The sequence below is a fragment of the Mustelus asterias genome, chromosome 9 (genome assembly GCF_964213995.1).
Source record: "Mustelus asterias chromosome 9, sMusAst1.hap1.1, whole genome shotgun sequence".
Classification (NCBI taxonomy): Eukaryota; Metazoa; Chordata; class Chondrichthyes; order Carcharhiniformes; family Triakidae; genus Mustelus; species Mustelus asterias.
In genome coordinates this window covers 136,263,195-136,278,145 of record NC_135809.1, presented here as the reverse complement: position 1 = coordinate 136,278,145, position 14,951 = coordinate 136,263,195, and positions in this window count along the sequence as shown.

The window sequence follows — 14,951 nt, the reverse complement described above, 5'->3', positions numbered from 1 at the left end:
GTAACGCTTGATCAAATCAGACCTGACAGTAAATTGAAAATATCAAGCAAAATAATATTACTGCAGATGAACAAGCTGTAACTGGGAGTCATGTAATGTAGTTACATGATTACCGCAGACATTCTTACATTCGTCGAGTGCCCAGTGGAGGAGCTATAAGGAAGCTATTTTAGGAACAATGTAACTAACCATAACTAGTAGTGTTTCATTTTCTTATTATGTTGGGCCTGAATTAATGAAAACTGCCTCACCCCAACTATTCAGACAGAATTGGTTTTTAATGTCTTCGAAAAGAGTTACTCGGACTGCTTGCATTTTGAATATCACATTCCTCAAAATCAACAAAGAAATAATTTTTAAAAACTTACATTCATAAAGGAACTTTCACAAGCTCAGGGTCTTTCAAAGCGTTTTAAAGCCAGTTAGAATAGAACAATAGAACTGTAGAATTCCGACAGTGCAGAAGTAGACCATTTGACCCATTGAGTCTGAACCAGCTCTTTGAGAGAGCATCCCACTCAAATTCTCCCCTTTACCATATCCCCATTATCCCGTGAATTTACCGTGGCACAGCTCTGGACTGTGGGAGGAAACTGAAGCGCCCAGAGGAAACCCACGCAGACACGGGGAGAACGTGCAGACTCCACACAGACCCGGATCCCCGGCGCTGTGAGACAACAGTGACTGTTACAAAGTCAGAAACACGGCGGCCAATTTGTGCGCAGTGGAGAGATGAGATAGCACCAGATAATCTGTTTCGGTGTTGCTTTTTGAGGGATAAATTTTGACCAGGACAGCACGGAGATCACCTTTGCACTTCTTCAAGTCAAAACCGTGCCATCCTTTATTACCATTTCAGAGGGCAGACTCGATGTTGATTTAATATTCTACCTGAATCACAGCACCTCCATTACATCACCAGATTGTATGCTCAGGTCTCTGGGGTGGAATGTAGAACATAGAACATAGAAAGCCACAGCACAAACAGGCCCTTCGGCCCACAAGTTGCGCCGATCACATCCCCACCTCTAGGCCTATCTATAGCCCTCAATCCCATTAAATCCCATGTACTCATCCAGAAGTCTCTTAAAAGACCCCAACGAGTTTGCCTCCACCACCACCGACGTCAGCCGATTCCACTCACCCACCACCCTCTGAGTGAAAAACTTACCCCTGGCATCTCCTCTGTACCTACCCCCCAGCACCTTAAACCTGTGTCCTCTCGTAGCAACCATTTCAGCCCTTGGAAATAGCCTCTGAGAGTCTACCCTATCCAGACCTCTCAACATCTTGTAAACCTCTATCAGGTCACCTCTCATCCTTCGTCTCTCCAGGGAGAAGAGACCAAGCTCCCTCAACCTATCCTCATAAGGCATGCCCCCCAATCCAGGCAACATCCTTGTAAATCTCCTCTGCACCCTTTCAATGGCTTCAACATCTTTCCTGTAATGAGGTGACCAGAACTGTGCGCAGTACTCCAAGTGGGGTCTAACCAGGGTCCTATAAAGCTGCAGCATTATCTCCCGACTCCTAAACTCAATCCCTCGATTAATGAAGGCCAGTACGCCGTACGCCTTCTTGACCGCATCCTCCACCTGCGAGGCCGATTTAAGAGTCCTATGGACCCGGACCCCAAGGTCCTTCTGATCCTCTACACTGCTAAGAATGGTACCCTTCATATTATACTGCTGCTTCATCCCATTGGATCTGCCAAAATGGATCACCACACACTTATCCGGGTTGAAGTCCATCTGCCACTTCTCCGCCCAGTCTTGCATTCTATCTATGTCTCGCTGCAACTTCTGACATCCCTCCAAACTATCCACAACACCACCTACCTTGGTGTCGTCAGCAAACTTACCAACCCATCCCTCCACTTCCTCATCCAGGTCATTTATGAAAATGACAAACAGCAAGGGTCCCAGAACAGATCCCTGGGGCACTCCACTGGTCACTGACCTCCATGCAGAGAAAGACCCCTCCACAGCCACTCTCTGCCTTCTGCAGGCAAGCCAGTTCTGGATCCACAAGGCAACAGCCCCTTGGATCCCATGCCCTCTCACTTTCTCAAGAAGTCTTGCATGGGGGACCTTATCCAATGCCTTGCTGAAGTCCATATAGACCACATCCACCGCTCTTCCTTCGTCAATGTGTTTGGTCACATTTTCAAAGAACTCAACCAGGCTCGTAAGGCACGACCTGCCCTTGACAAAGCCGTGCTGACTACTTTTGATCATACTAAACTTCTCTAGATGATCAGAAATCCTGTCTCTCAGGATCCTCTCCATCAACTTACCAACCACTGAGGTTAGACTCACCGGTCGGTAATTTCCCGGGCTGTCCCTGTTCCCTTTCTTGAATATAGGGACCACATCTGCAATCCTCCAATCCTCCGGAACCTCTCCCGTCTCCATCGACGATGCAAAGATCATCGCCAAAGGCTCCGCAATCTCCTCCCTCGCCTCCCACAGTAACCTGGGGTACATCCCATCCGGTCCCGGCGACTTACCAACCTTGATGCCATTCAATAGTTCCAACACATCCTCTTTCTTTATGTCCACATGCTCGATCCTTTCTGTCCACCGCACACCAGCAGTACAACCACCCAGATCCCTTTCCACTGTGAATACCGAGGTAAAGTATTCATTAAGCAGCTCCGCCATTTCTAACGGTTCCGCACAAACTTTTCTCCCTTCACCTTTTAAGGGTCCTATGCCTTCACATCTCATCCTTTTACTCTTGACATATTTGTAGAAAGCCTTGGGATTCTCCTTAATCTTACCCGCCAAGGCCTTCTCATGACCCCTTCTCGCTCTCCTAATTTCCTTCTTAAGCTCCTTCCTACATCCCGTATACTCCTCTAAATCCTTAACACCTCCTAGCTCTCTGAACCTTCTGTACGCCTCTCTTTTCTTATTCACCAGGTTCATCACAACCTTCGTGCACCACGGTTCCCGTACCCTACCAACACCCCCCTGTCTCATCGGAACGTTGTCATGCAGAGCTCCAGACAAACATTCCTTGAAAATCCTCCACTTTCCTTCGGTACTTTTCCCCAAGAATGCCTCCTTCCAATTTACCCGTCTAATTTCCTCCCTGATGACACTGTATTTCCCTTTACTCCAGAGAAACACTTTCCTAGCCTGCCTGATCCTATCTCTTTCCAATGCTATTGTGAAGGAGATAGAAGGAGATAGAATTATGATAACCTACAATATTCTAACTCGGAGGTCTAAGAGCTGCCAACTGAGCCACGGCAGACAAAAGTATGAGTCACATCCAAACTGAACCAATCCCCAAATACGTCTGTTTGAATGAGTTGTATCCCCAGCATGTAATCAATTAAACTTCCAACACTGTATCAAATTAAATTTGGGACAGGAATCTGAACTGCAGCCAGTTATTTTTCAAAATGGCTATGCACTGTGGTTGGACTTAAAGAAATATTCTTCCTGCTAAAAGTAGCCAAACGCCTTTCCTTCCAATTGTCAATGCCCTCATGTTGGCAGGAACTTCCTTCTGGAACGGGGATCTTGCAGACCAAACAAAACTATTTCACAAGGTCAGAAGTTTTGAATTTCACAATAAGATGCAAATAAAATCATAAATAGCTCCAACACTCAAACAAATTAAATAAAGCAAATGAAAAGAGGAAAGATAATCTGGTCAGACAAAACTCTTTAAGGAAAAAGGGTCCATTATATATTGTCACGTTTTCCAAGAACATCTCAACCATTTAGTGCAATATCCCAGTCGACATATAGAGGTGTAAGCTCAACCAATCAGTTTAAACTGGCTGAATTGTGAAACCACTTCGAGTTGGAAGTCATTCCGTTGTTTCTTCGTGGGATTGAGGGAGTGAGGTAAAAGAGAAAACTGAAAAAACTAAAAATCATTTTGATGTCTATTTTATTAAAATGACACCACATTAATTTGCTTCTGAGAGATTGAGACACCACACTTATAAAATTCATTTCCTGAGCGAGAGAGTCTCCTCAGCAGCTTTGATCACATATTATACCATTAAGCGGACAATTACTCCTGAGTGCACTAGCTTGAACTTTTTCAGCCATTTTTCGTGCAGAGCGAGTGAGTAAGTAGCACAAATCCATACCTAAGATTGATTTGTGTGTTGAGTCTATCAGTGAGGACTACAGTTGGCAGGAGTAGTGTATCTCTGGGGATTCCCATGTTTAACTGGAGATGTGCAGGCACCAGATGTTTCTTTCTGGCTTACTTGCAATAATGATGAGGATTAGTATTATAGCAAAACCTAGTTGCCAGAGTAGGTTGAATCTATTCCAATTTGACTGTTCATTTGTGGTTGTGAAGTTATATGGAAAGTGATCTATTAGATCCTTTTTTCCCAATATGAAAGAAATCTCTTTGTGCAACTGAAGACTGAAAATCCACAACTCTCCTGGTAAAGTACTAAGGATTGTTTACTTGCCAGATACACACTTCCACAAAGAATTATGTAGGAATGAGAACATGAAAATAGACTGTTCAATCCAATCAGACTATGCAATCCAATCACCCTCTGTGTGACCGTTTGTCCTCAGCCCAAGCACCCACCCTATGCCTTTAAGAGATTGCAGTATGACATGATTAATGTTCCAGTATTCCTAATCCCTCTTCTCTTGAATTACTTAACTAACCTAGTCTTAACAGCTGCCATTGTTTCTGCTTCATGAACTTCCGTATTACATTCCAGTCCTACAATCCTCTGTATCACAGAATCACAGATTATTACAATGCAAAGAGGCCACTTCTGCATTGAAATCTCCTCTGCACCCCTTCCAGTGCGATCACATCCTTCCTACAACGTGGGGACCAGAACTGCACACAGTACTCCAGCTGTGGCCTCACCAAAGTTCTATACAACTCCATTATGACCTCTCTGCTTTTGTAATCTATACCCCGATTGATGAAGGTAAGTGTGCCATATGTTTTTTTCACCACCTTATTAACCTGCCTTTCCGCCTTCAGAGATCTGTGGACAAACACACCCTTTGTTCTTCGGAACTTCTAAATGTCAGACCTTTCATAGTATACTTCCTTGTCAAATTATTCCTTCCAAAGTCCATTCCCTCACACTTTTCAGGGTTGAATTCCATCTGCCACTTATCTGCCAATTTGACCATCTCGTCTATATCTTCCTGTACCCAAGACCTCACTGTTAACAACCCGGCCAATCTTTGTGTCATTGGCAAACTTACTGATCCTACCTCCCACATAGTCATCTCTGTCATTTATATAAATGACGAACAATAGGGGGCTCAGCACGGATCCCTGTGGTACGCCACTGGTCACTGGCTTCCAGTCACTAAAACAGCCGTCTGTCATCACCCTCTGTCTCCTACCACTAAGCTCCGAAAGCTTGTGTGGCTTTTGCTACCAAATAAACCTGTTGGACTTTAACCTGGTGTTGTTAAACTTCTTACTGTGTCCTACCACTAAGCCAATTATGAATCCACCTTATCAGATCACCCTGTATCCCATGTGCATTAGCCTTCTTAATAAGTCTTTCATGTGGGACTTTGTATATGTAAATATAAAAGCCCGTTATTCCTTTGAAGTCATTTACTTTTAATCGTATATCCATATCCACTCATTTGCGACCCTTTAACCATTTCTAACAGTTTGTTGATATCCACCCTGTTTGATTGGTAAGGGAATCCAAGGTTATTGGGAAAAGGTGAGGGAATGGGGTTGAGAAACCTATCAGCCATGATTGAAAGGCGGGGCAGACTCGATGGACTGAATGGCCTAATTCTGCTCCTATATCATAATCGGGGACAGTATAGTCAGGGGAATAGACATTGTTCTCTGTAGCCAGGATCGTGAGTCCCATAAAGACTGTTGCCTACCTGGTGCTGGGGTTCAGGATATCTCATCTGGGCTACAGAGGAACTTGGAACGTGAGGGTAAAGATCCAGTTGTCGTGGTCCACATAGGTACTAACAACAAGGCAGAACAAGGAGAGAGGATGAGTGGAGGGAATATGAGCAGCTAGGGGCTAAATTGAAAAGCAGAACCAAAAAGGTAATAATCTCTGGGCCATGAGCTAACTGGCACAAGGCCAATAAGATTAAACAGGTAAATGCGTGGCTCAAAGGTTGTTGTTTGAGAAATGGGTTGGGAATGATGGGACATTGGTACCAGTACTGGGGAACAAGGGAACTGTTCCGGTGGGATGGGCTCCATCTGAATCAAGCTGGGACCAAAGTCCTGGCGAATTGCATAACCAGAGCTGCAGATAGGGCTTTAAACTAACTCGAGGAGGGAGGGTCCAGCTGCACAGAAATTTTAATGATCAATGTAAGGAGGAAGTAGGAATACAGATGAATGATGAGACTAATTGTTACCAGATAATGAATGGAATGTGTGAACGTCATATTACACCAGACTGAGCTGGCCAGCAAACGGAGAGACTGCCAGATCGGGACCACTGCGCATGCGCAGAGTTCCGGAGTTCAGACTCTGGCGTGAATGCCCCCCCCCCCCCGGGTTTTTAATGAGATTCACGATTGTGACCTCTGCATTGCACAGAGTGCGGAGACCCAGGTCTGAAGCTGCACTGAAAAAACAGTCGTGATCTAGAACAGTTTTCCCACCAATTCAGCACTTTTGGGAGAATCGTCCCCATCGTTTCTTGCGCGGGTACACAAACAAAACATACCATTCATAGAGTGCATAAGGGAGAAAGAAAGGACAGAATGCAGAATATAGTGTTATGGTCATAGCTAGGTGTAGAGAAAGATCAGCTTAATATAAGGCAGGTTCATTTACAAGTCTGACGGCAGCAGGGAAGAAGCTGTTCGTGAGTTGGTTGGTACGTGACCTCAGACTTTTATATCTTTTTTCCGACGGAAGAAGATGGAAGAGAGAATTTCCGGGGTGCGTGGGGTCCTTGATTATACAGTGAGATTTCAGCATTTGTACCTGAATGTGTGTAGGATTCAGAGTAAAATCAATGAGTTAACAGGGGTGTGATTTGGTGGTGAGTTGAATATCCAAGTATTTTGGAAGGATAGACAGAAAGGAAAATGTGTCGCTCTGTAAGGGGAGGAAGGTATCGGTGCTGTAATGAGAAATGATATAAGTACTGGAGATCAAGATATGGAATTAGCCTGGGTAGAAAAAAGAAATATAATGTCTTAAACTACACTGTGCCCTCTCTATTACTTCAATCCCCTTCCTCCAGTACAGTGCCGAAAACTCCATCAAGTATTCCAATTGTGATTTAACTAGCTTTTAGATAGCTTCAAATCTAACACAGTCTGGAGCTGGAAAAGTGAAAATAGATGGAGCAACATTATCTCTCCACCTCTCTTTCAATCATTAATGGTTTTTCTTGAAATATGCCGGCAGTTTTGTACATATCTCCTGTAAATCTTAGTGTACCTTATTTGCTTATTCTAAGCAATGTACATTAATTTTCATTGGTGCAATCCATTTCCTTTGCAGCTCTTGTAGTAGGGCGGCACGGTGGCACAGTGGTTAGCATGGCTGCCTCACAGCGCCACGGACCCGGGTTTGATTCCCAGCTTGGTCACTGTCTGCGTGGAGTTTGTACGTTCTCCCCGCATTTGCTTGGGTTTCCTCCGGGTGCTCCGATTTCCTCCCACAGTCCAAAGATGTGCGGGTTAGGTGGATTGGCCATGCTAAATTGCCCTTTAGTGTTGGGATGCTAGCTAGGGTAAATTTATGGGGAGGATAGCGTCTGGGTGGGATTGTGGTCGGTGCAGACTCGATCGGTCAAATGGCCTCCTTCTGCACTGTAGGATTCTATGATTCTATTATTACTGACAAGTAAGTCTTAAGCAACATCCCATCTTTCCAGGCCAATGTTTTTACAAACTTGGTTACAATACTTTTCCATCCCAATCGTCCAGCAGTAGCCGGTTGTAAGTGGTATGAAGTTGCGAAGTTGGGTAACAGTAAATGTAGATTAGTGTTTATAAAATTGTGAAATGCTCGGGAGAAAGCATTGTACAGTCCCTTTAAAAGGTGGTGCTTTTTCGGTGCTTCGAGAGTTTTAAAAAATACATGTACACAGAGAGCCCAAACAGAAACATTTGTATCGAAAAGCAAAGCAGCAGTTTTTACCAAGACAAGAGGCTTTTGAATTTAGCCAATCAATTTGAATCAGGCACTTAGATACCAAGAACCTATTAAAGTTAAATCTGATGGTTTGGACAACCTGGAACCAATCCTATTGTGGGAACTATTGATATGTTGTCACAGGTATAAAAGAAGGGGGGCAGTGGGACAAAAAGAGAGAGCAACTGCCACCAGTCAGAGATAACAGCTCACAGCTCCCACAGAGAGAGAGAATCGCTGGCTGTCATAGCTTTATCTATGTTTTAGAGAAAGCACCATCTAGATAACAAAGGTATCAAAGAAGAAAGAAGTTCCAAACAGAAGAATCAACAGAGAAAGCCCAGAATATTCTGGAAAACACAAAACCTGGTTGTAATTTAGAGAGTGAGTGAATTCCATTTTTTGTTAATGAGGGGGAATTGTATTTATTGGAACACCATTCCATAAGAATCTTGTTTTATTCGGGAATAGTTAATAGTTAGAAGGGATTTATTTGGTTTGTTATTAGTCCAGTTAATTTGCTCACTGTTAGTTAGATAAATAAATTGTTACGTGTTGATTTGAGAGTGAATGTCAGAGATTTATTTTGTATTTAACCACTAGACGTTGCTGAAGTGCCGGTCACGCCACTTCACACACACCTTTTACAGATTATAAGGTGAGGTACTCCTCTTTCGGTGTTTCGGTGTTAGTTCCCAAAGGGGGGATCAACCTCCGCTTTATAACATCTGCAATTTGGGCGGCGGCATGATGGCACAGTAGTTAGCACTGCTGCCTCACTGGCCAGAGACCTAGGTTCAATTCCCAGCTTGGGTCACTATCTGTGTGTAGTTTGCACTTTCTCCCTGTGTCTGCGTGGGTTTCCTCCGGGTGCTCTGGTTTCCTCCCACATTCTGAAAGATGTGCTGGTTAGGTGCATTGACCCGACTAGGCACCGGAGTGTGGCGATTAGGGGAATTTCACAGTAACTTCATTGCTGTGTTAATGTAAGCCTTACTTGTGAATAATAAAAAACTTATACCCTACTTTATCTTTTACTTTTAACTTCACTTTACTTTACTTGCAATTTATCAAGCTTTACACTGCAAGTTAAAATGCAACAAAAAATTAACCAATTAGCTGATGAACGAATAGAGTTTTTGGCAAAGTCTTTGTAAGAATTAACTTTCTTGCAAATTACTTGTTGGAATAAAAGATTATCTTCCCATGCAACAAATTGATGATTTAATTCAGGCAACAAATGGGTATTCCAGAAATGGATAGCAGAACCCTGCTGCTCTCATTATCATCTTTCACATGACTTGAGCTGCTGTGTTATGATCTGGGCTCCCTCCAGATAGTTTATATCTGTGTTTAATGAAAAGTCATCTTCCTCGAGCAAACCATGTATTTGCTGTAGAACAGAATGTCAAGAGTACCTCGTTACTGTCACTTTCCACTTCTCTCTCTAAAGTTACAATTGGCAACAGGAGAATCCCCTTGGAATTTAAATCCCAATTAATTCTTCCTTCTGCATTTCGTACTAATGTTGAGATCAGTTTAATTATTTTTGCCTTAATCTCATTACTTTTCTTTCCCTAACCCAGGAGCAATGAAACTCTAGCTGACACTCCAATTGCCACCTCACTCAGTACAGAGCTGATATTAACTCAATTTTCATTTTGGGCGTGGAGGAAGGGAGGTTGAACAGGTCCAGGTGCTGATCCTATCCCCAAGGAAACAACTCCTGAATTGTCGTGCAGATGGTTTCACCATTGGATTTGGAGACATCTATTTGGAAAGTTCTGGATGGACTTAACAGGCAAAGACAGCCATCCTTGGCTGCCCTTTCAGTCAACTGGCTGAAATTCGGGGCAGGGCTGGGGCTGGAACCCGGGGCGGGACCCAGAATTTGAGATTCCTGCCTCCATTTTTTGTTATTTTCCTTGTGCTCAGTTTTGTTGTTCAAGTTTGTCTGCCTTTCCAACCTTGTCCACTGCCAAAAGGGTGATGACCCCGTAAACTGCCTGAACCCTGACCACATTCTGGCTGCCACCTACAGAGCGCCAAGGGTATCTGTCTGATGATGTCCGAGTCCCACTGGACACTGTTAAACCTTTCATGGTTCTGGAGAGAGTTTCTGGGGCAGCCACAAATGCCTCCTTACTCGGTAGCCAACCCCCTTTACTTAGTCTGCCTCAGTCAGCATGCAAAGCGTTCCGGTGAAAGTCTCAACATCTCTAACTCCCAGTTCATCTGCTCTGAATAAACTCTGCAAGTACCTTTAATTGACCTCACTGGAGGATGTGGGTAGGATTGTGATCCACTCTCCCTCACCCTCATGAACACAGCTGACATCAAAATGGAAAGTGGTGCACCGACCATTGCCAGTATTTTCAGGTCATATCCTCCTCCATTCCCACTCCTGACAGCATCTGAAAATTCAGCACCGCAGTTCCCATACACTCAGGCAATATTCACGGGTTGCTTTTGTTTCTGCACACTTCAATTTATCCTTCTAATATTCCTCCTGAAGCTTAAGCCACTTTTCATAACATATTCCTGCGCAGCCAGAAATAAAAGATCACCAGTAAATGTATGAAAACAACATAAGGACTCAAATACTTTGATCAAAGTTATAAGATAATGTAATAAATGCTGGGCGTAGAGTTTCCCATTAATCAATCGCAGGTTCTTGAACAATTTCCCACACCGGCACCTCTACCATTCATCATCTAGTGCCCATGTCACCGTGCGTCAACAACATGGAGCGCACTCGCTGTCAACATCCATATTGATGGCATGAGCCTGAAAAAAAAAGCCCATAAAATTTACGACACATAATGAAAGAAATAGCCCAGTCCCCAGAGTGGTTTCTTGCAGTTCTGGTGACTGAAACGTTCAGGGTTCATTTTACTTTGTCACACACATGCCACTGACCACAGTGGTTTCTATGGTTCACAGATACTATGGTTCGACCTCTCATCTCCCAACTCCACAATTCCCACCCCCCCCACCCTCATCCCAACATCTGTCCTCATGGCACATGGCATAGGTTGTTGGCACCCCCACCCCTCGTGAATTTGAGCTGTTGCTCCTTGACCTCTGTCCTCACTCGCCAAATCCTCTCGCTGCCAAATGTTGGCAGGAGCAATTTTAACCCATTCAGTTCAAGTAGCCCATGCACCGCTGAAATCAGGCAGTGGCACCACTGTGCACACTGGTGTCAAAGATAAAGTTTATTTATTAGTCACAAGTAGGCTTACACTAACATTGAAGCGAAGCCACTCTGAAAATCCCCTAGTCGCCACACTCCGGCGTCTGTTTGGGTACACTGAGGGAGAATTTAGCATGGCCAATGCACCTAATCAGTGCGTCGATCAGACAATGGGAGGAAAGTTTAAAGTTTATTTATTGGTGACACAAGTAGGCTTACATTAACAGTGCAATGAAGTTACTGTGAAAATCCCTTAGTTGCCACACTCTGGCACCTGTTTGGGTACACTGAGGGAGAATTTAGCATGGCCAATGCGCGTAACCATCAGATCCATTCCAGATACGATTTCTTTTTATTTAACCTATTTTTATTGGTTGCATGTTTCTGATTGTCAGCCAAATGAAAACTGGGCAAGGGGACAGGAAGCCACAGGCAGAAAGAAGCTGCTGGGGTCAAACAGTGACCTTCTGTCTTCATGAAGGAAGAAAAGTGGATGACATTCATATCAGAAAACTATTAGGATTGCTACTTTACTACCAGTGAAACTGGCACACTTTACAAACTCTGAACAAAGAACTGCAGGTTCCAGAAATCTGAAAGAAAAACAGAAAATATGAGAAATACTCAGCGAGTCAGCGAGCGTCTGCGGAGAGAGAAACAGCTAATTTTTCAGATCAATGACTTTTCATCATTTACCTGAAACATTGGGTGGGATTTTCTGGCCGCCTAAGACTGAAAATTCCTGCCTGAGCTTAATGACCCTTTACACGGCCCACCAAATTTCCTGCTCCGCCTGCTATGATTCCTGCGTCGGGCGAGGTGGGAAATTTTCAGCATTTAACTGTTTCATCTCTTCAGAGATGCTGCTTGACTTTCTGAGTATTGCTAATCTTTTTTATTCTTACTGCAAACCCATTTAAATATTCTGCTCGCATCTAATCTTTCTTCGCCTTTTCTTTCCTGTGTCCAAAGTGTTGAGTCACGTTGTAATATATTTACAAAGGTGGTGGTTGCCCTTCAGTGCCTAACCTCATTCATTCCTCACCTGTGAGCTTACACTGGGGTTCTCGCCTTGACTACCAATGAGGGTATCGCAGGTTGAAAGCAAATTACTGTGGATGCTGGAATCTGAAACCAAAAGAGAAAATGATGGAAAATCTCAGCAGGTCTGGCAGCATCTGTAAGGAGAGAAAAGAGCTGACGTTTCAAGTCCTGATGACAAGCTTTGACAAAGGGTCATCTGGACTCAAAACATCAGCTCTTTTCTCTCCTTACAGATGCTACCAGACCTGCTGAGATTTTCCAGGGTATCGCAGATGATCTAATTGGTCACACTCTTTGGCTTGAATTTAAACCTTCCAAAACTGGCCTGCAGCCACCAGGATTATCTGGACATTGCTGTGAGCAATTTGGGGAAAAAATAGACAGGATTTTAAAAAATGCGCCGGGTTTCTACCACCCTGCCCACCATGGAATTGGAACCGGTGAGGGGTGGACAACAGAAATGTCCGTTTACCTCAGGCGAGAATTTCCGGTCTCGCTTAAGCGAGGTCCTAAAATCCCACCCATGGCGTTTTTTCATTTACATTGCACACTTTTATCCGTTAGTTATAAAAAAATTGAATATTGTTGAAAATAAAAGCAAATGGCTAAAGTTTTTTAACTTGCACTCACCAGGACAAATGCAAGAATGTCAAAATTCTAGCCATCACTATTTACACGACAGGGGAAAAAGCGGCTGATTGGTTGGACAGCTGATTCTGATTGGTCATGGTATTGCCATGGAGAAAGTGATGGGGAACTATAGGCTTCCCTAGCCCCTGGGTAATTCGTAAGAGGCTCAAGGCTTGGACATATTTCTTTTGTTTGCTGAGAACGGAATATGAATGTAAGTCACTTAAAGCAAGCTTAAATAAACCACATTACCGGCTTGCCTGATGATTTTAAATTTATATTCCAGTGTTTGTTCTGATGAGTACAGGATGGAAAACTTTATCATAGAAATCATAGAAACCCTACAGCTCAGAAAGAGATCATTCGGCCCATCGAGTTTGCACCGACCACAATCCCACCCAGGCCCTACCCCCATATCCACCCACTAATCCCTCTAACCTATGCATCTCAGGACACTAAGGGCAATTTTTAGCATAGCCAATCAACCTAACCCGCACATCTTTGGACTGTGGGAGGAAACCGGAGCACCCGGAGGAAACTCACGCAGACACGAGGAGAATGTGCAAACTCCACACAGACAGTGACCCAAGCCGGGAATTGAACCCAGGTCCCTGGAGCTGTGAAGCAGCAGTGCTAACCACTGTGCTACCATGCCGCCCGTATTTTTTCCCATGATTTTTTCCCCAGCAATAAAAATACTTTTGGTGACTTTTAAGGGGCGTCTTGACAAGTCCATGAATAGGATGGGAATAGAGGGATATGGTCCCCGGAAGGTTTTAGTTAAGTCGGGCAGCATGGTCGGTGCAGACTTGGAGGGCCAAAGGGCCTGTTCCTGTGCTGTAATTTTCTTTGTTCTTTGTACTTGTGATGGGAGGGCTGGAGAGGGCAGGCTGTGCAGAATGCCTGTTTGATTGATAATCAATTTGAAATTCAGGATCAATTGATGTGCTGGGAACAGTTGGTGAGGGAGTTGGGTGTTGGGGGGTGTAATGACTTTAATCAGGCAATTGAGGTTGGCCTGTTAGAATATGAACTCCCTGATTAAAGGCCCTTCCGTGCCCGCTGGGCACCGCAGGGGTGAGGGTGTATTATTGACCCCTTAATCACCTTTTGGTTTGATGTTTTAAGTTTCCTTTTGACTTTGTTTTTGGTTCGGGCTGTTCCCCCTTTTCTTTTGGGGAGCTGCCCCTTTTAATTTGTCCCTAAATTAATTTGAGTTTGTTTACTTGGTTGGTGTTGAAAGACATCCCTGATTAAAGGCCCTTCCGTGCCCGCTGGGCACCGCAGGGATGAGGGTGTATTATTGACCCCTTAATCACATTTTAATTTGATGTTTTAAGTTTCCTTTCCGCTTTGTCTTTTGTTTCGGGCGGTTCCCCCCCTTTTAGGGAGCTGCCCTTTTTGAGTTCTCGCCAGAGTTAATTTGATTTTTTTTTGGTTCAACAGGAAAAGATATCCCTGATTAAAGGCCAAATTGATGGGCCAATCAGGGAGCCTCTTGCTTTGTATTTAACCAGGCGTGTCAGTTCCTCTGGGACTCCTAGTGCAGACTGCTGACTGAAAGCACTCTGTACGCTGTTGTCAGACTTGTAAATAAAGGGATTTTGGTGAAGGGACTTCTGCCTCCGAGGACTTAGGGGAGGGGAGAAGGTAGGCTGGTAATGTCAAGTGACTGGAGCTCACGTGGAGCGATAGAAGTATTTTCTACAATCCCAGGTAGCAGCAGTAAGAAAGGGAGTGGCAGTGGCATCGAGAGAATTCTTATGCAGCGAAGGCACTTTTGTTAAAATTGTCCTTGAGACTCACAGATTGTGCTTCCTGCCCATCAAAGCTTTTTTTTAATCTCAAGTTCTTCATTGTTGTTCCTGGATGTTAGGCTACCAATCTTTTCATTTTGCTCCCTTTTCTGGCTTCCAGTTAGTAAAAACACAGGCAATTGGAAAACCAGCTCTGGGCCTCTGCCACTCATCTGAGC